General features: G+C 44.9%; 1 long non-coding RNA gene across 2 annotated transcripts in view; it reads right to left on the minus strand.

The window, feature by feature from the left end:
* Window positions 1–3,696, minus strand: part of LOC123974428 — an 18,644-nt gene that overhangs the window by 13,174 nt on the left and 1,774 nt on the right. The window contains exons 2-3 of one of the 2 annotated variants that reach the window (XR_006825848.1): window positions 2,955–3,685; window positions 2,122–2,854 (exon numbers count right to left, since the gene is read on the minus strand). This is a non-coding gene — a long non-coding RNA (uncharacterized LOC123974428). Of the gene's footprint in view, window positions 1–2,121; window positions 3,686–3,696 lie in introns of both variants that reach the window. The other variant, XR_006825847.1, reaches the window with a different exon arrangement.

Raw genomic sequence — 3,696 nt, forward strand, 5'->3', positions numbered from 1 at the left:
CTTTGGAGGGAGCTCAAACTCCGTGTTTCTCAGCGACAGCCCAGAAACCTGACTGATCTAGAGAAGATCTGTGTGGAGGAGTGGGCCAAAATCCCTCCTGCAGTGTGTGCAAACCTGGTGACAAACTACAGGAAACGTTTGACCAAACAAAGGCTACTGTACCAAATATTAACATTGATTTTCTCAGGTGTTCAAATACTTATTTGCAGCTGTATCATACAAATAAATAGTTAAAAAAATCATACATTGTGATTTCTGGATTTATTTTTTTAGATTATGTCTCTCACAGTGGACATGCACCTACGATGACAATTTCAGACCCCTCCATGATTTCTAAGTGGGAGAACTTGCAAAATAGCAGGGGGTTCAAATACTTATTTTCCTCACTGTAGACACACACACACACCCAGGTAGATTAACAGCCGCCCAAGTAAATTTGGCAACCATTTTAAAATCGTTTGATTGCAGCGCATATTCGCTCCGCATATCCTCCCACTCGGTCGCGCTCTCACGCAACAGACCCGTCTGTGAATTTAATGGTTGGCATCAGAAACATCGCTGCACAAATCTGTCCAACACAACGCTGTCTATGTCGGAGACACATCTTCAAAGCATTTATTAGCAAGCATGTAAGGAGCCTAGCTAATAAAGGAGAGCTATGTGAACTTTGGAAAACAGCTGTCGAAGTTGGCTTAATTAACTTTCGCTGACTTCATAGACAGGAGAATAAAAACAGCGCCGTCAAGTCAGACACAATCTACCTCCGGTAGACTGCATGAGTTTATAACAATAATCAGGCCTTGCTCCTACAAGGTGTAGTGATGTTTTGCAGCGCAGGTGTTGTGCTGAATTCTGCATGCCTGCCATTAATTGCATACACCTCGCGGGATGTAACACTCTTTTATACTGAGAAGAGAGGTGGATGCAAATCCCGGCAGGTAGCCTACAACATCCGTTTTACCAAATTATACATTCACTTATGAAGGTCCTTTTCAGACACTTGCTGTTCACGTTGTTTGTACGTGGTTAACGCCATGTTTTTTTTCCTGAATTTCAAGAAGTGGTAGCCTACTTTTACTAAAGCTGATGATACATGGGACAACTTTTTGAGCAATGTTGCTGAGCAATCTTGCTAGTGGCAAGTCCGACTATGTTTTGATCAGATAGCGGCGGGGCAGGTGGCGGAAGGAGTAGTAATTTTTACTCACTGACGCAACATTGCTCTAAAAGTTGCTCCGTGTATCATCAGCATTAGTGTAATAATGTTAACGTTCATAAAATATATGCTGATCATTTATCGCTACTGATGAACACCATAGAGAATAGTATAGCATTTAAAAGCCTTTACTTAACTTTAATGCCTTTTCATGTTGGGTTTTTAACGTTAAAAATGCAATTCGAGTTGAGTTTTTTTACCACGGGAGATTTTGTTATCCTGCTAGTATGTAAATTGGCTTTACAGAGTCTAAGCTGATACCATAGGTTTTTGAAATAGCTGTTTAGTGTTACAGATGAGTTGTTTTCTGTTCCTCAGGAAATGCGTCACAAATTCTCACTTGCATGTCAGTCCATTCCTCCTGTGATGAGGCAAGAGAATCCAAAGGTTGCGGTCCCCTGCCAATTTCTCATTGCCGCTCCAGTCTACTAGCTGGAGTGGCATGGTCTACACCCGTAATCACGCTTCCATGTCAAGCAGACAGTTGGCAGGCAGCGATGACATCCTATTCTTTACCCCCATCCGCAGTCGCACACTCCCCAAGATTCACCCTGTTACACTAGCGATACCACTTGGCAGTTTCTTAATCTGGTTTTTAAGACATTAGTAACACAGTGGATTCTAAAAGTAGAAACAATAAAAGCAACCTGAGTTTGCCATCTCTATCTGAGGGATGTTTGTGTAACTCTGGACTCTGGATTTTTTTTTTATTAAACTTTCGTAACTTTAAAGCTAGTTGGTTTTAGAATCCCCCCCCGTACAGTATAGTCACACATACACCTACTGCTGGCGCCATCCCGGGACGAAGCGGTGGTGCAGACGGCCCAGCTAGTCGCACACCTGTCTTACCTGGGCTTCACGGTCAACTGGAAAAAGAGCGCTCCTCTCCCCTCCCAGAGACTCACCTACCTTGGCGTCGTACAGGACTCCTCTCTCTGGAGAGCGCGACTCTCTCAGGAGAGGGTGGATGCTCTGATGGAGCTGCTCTGTCGGTCATGAGGCTCGTGGGCCTTCTCCACATGAGGAGGCTGCAGCGGTGGTTCATCCGCCTGCATGTCGACCTGGTAAGATAGAGACGGCGCCCTTTGAGGGCGTCCCCTGTCTGTGGCCCCGGATCTGGCCTACTGGCGGGACCCCTCCTCTCTCTCAGCCCCTTCTCTCTGATCTGTAACGTTACTGACAATTTATTATGTTATCACTTTATAACATGACTTCTAAACTGCATTTAGCCAATATATTGTACTGCTCTTATATTAGCTTAAATTAACTGTACCAAAAGCAATAACTCTTAACAGCTCAGTGAATCAGAACATAACTGGAAGTACTCGAAGTCGTTGACGATGTCAAAGTCACAATCCAAGTCAAACAGCCTAAATATTTTTGGGGGGAGCAGCTACCAGAACTAAGGTGTTTCTGTCATTGCTCTCCGTCATTTAACTGTGTCTTATGCTGTGCGATCACGCGCAGTAGACTCTGGTGCCAACAGGAAGCAGCCCTGTAGTAGTATTTTATTCGTTCAATGCTCTCCATTCAAATCAGCGGGGTGGCTTCGTCCAGTAATATACTGTCTATGGATCCAAGAGGAGAGGGCAGGTTGGCGAGTCCAGCTGACAAGACGGAGGACGGAGATGAGCGAACCTGGAGGGAAGACAGACAGACGGTTAGACACAGGGAAAGCCAAGAAAAAGGAAACAAGGATGATGCAGGTTACACAAGAGCTCGAGTGAAGAAGTGGCACCGTGTTAGGAGCAACGACGATCAAGCAGAGATTGTGTGGAGAATAAGGGTTGAGATGGAGTTGATTTCTGGCAGGTGTGGCAGGCAGAGGAGGAGGCTGACGAGGTGCAGGTGTGGATTGTCAGAGAGAGAGGGAGAGCACACACAGGGGGAGAGGAGGACACAGACAGGCAGACCAGGACACTCACCTTCAGCCGGGCTGCCACTACAACATAAACCTCAATACTTCAACTCAAATTGCTGCAATTCATAACCATCTTGGCTCTGTGAACATCATGCAGACCAACCTACATCCAAAAAGCAGTTTGTCATTGCCTGCATCCACCCTCTTTTGTGATGTCAGCCTTCAGACTGAAAGTCATATTTCTGAAATTATATTATTATAAGTCCAATAACTCCACATGTCACCTGGATCCAGTCCCCACAACCTGAGTTAAAGCGTGCTTGCCTTCTATAATTTATCTAATAACATCATCAACTGTCCACTGGTCTGCTTCCACCTTTCTGAGAATTGCTATAATCAGGCCAACACTGAAAAAACCTGGTTTAGACTGCAATGACCACAAGAACAAGCCAATTTCCAACTTACTTAGGGTTGTTGCATCTCAACTACAGACCTACCTCAATAAAAAATAATCTCCTTGAAAAATTCCATAGCACAGAAACTGCCCTGGGTAAGATCACCTCAGAGCAGCAGATTCTGGTATACTCTCCATTCTCGTCCTCCTGGACCTCACAGCAGG

The sequence above is a fragment of the Micropterus dolomieu genome, linkage group LG07, assembly GCF_021292245.1.
Source record: "Micropterus dolomieu isolate WLL.071019.BEF.003 ecotype Adirondacks linkage group LG07, ASM2129224v1, whole genome shotgun sequence".
Classification (NCBI taxonomy): Eukaryota; Metazoa; Chordata; class Actinopteri; order Centrarchiformes; family Centrarchidae; genus Micropterus; species Micropterus dolomieu.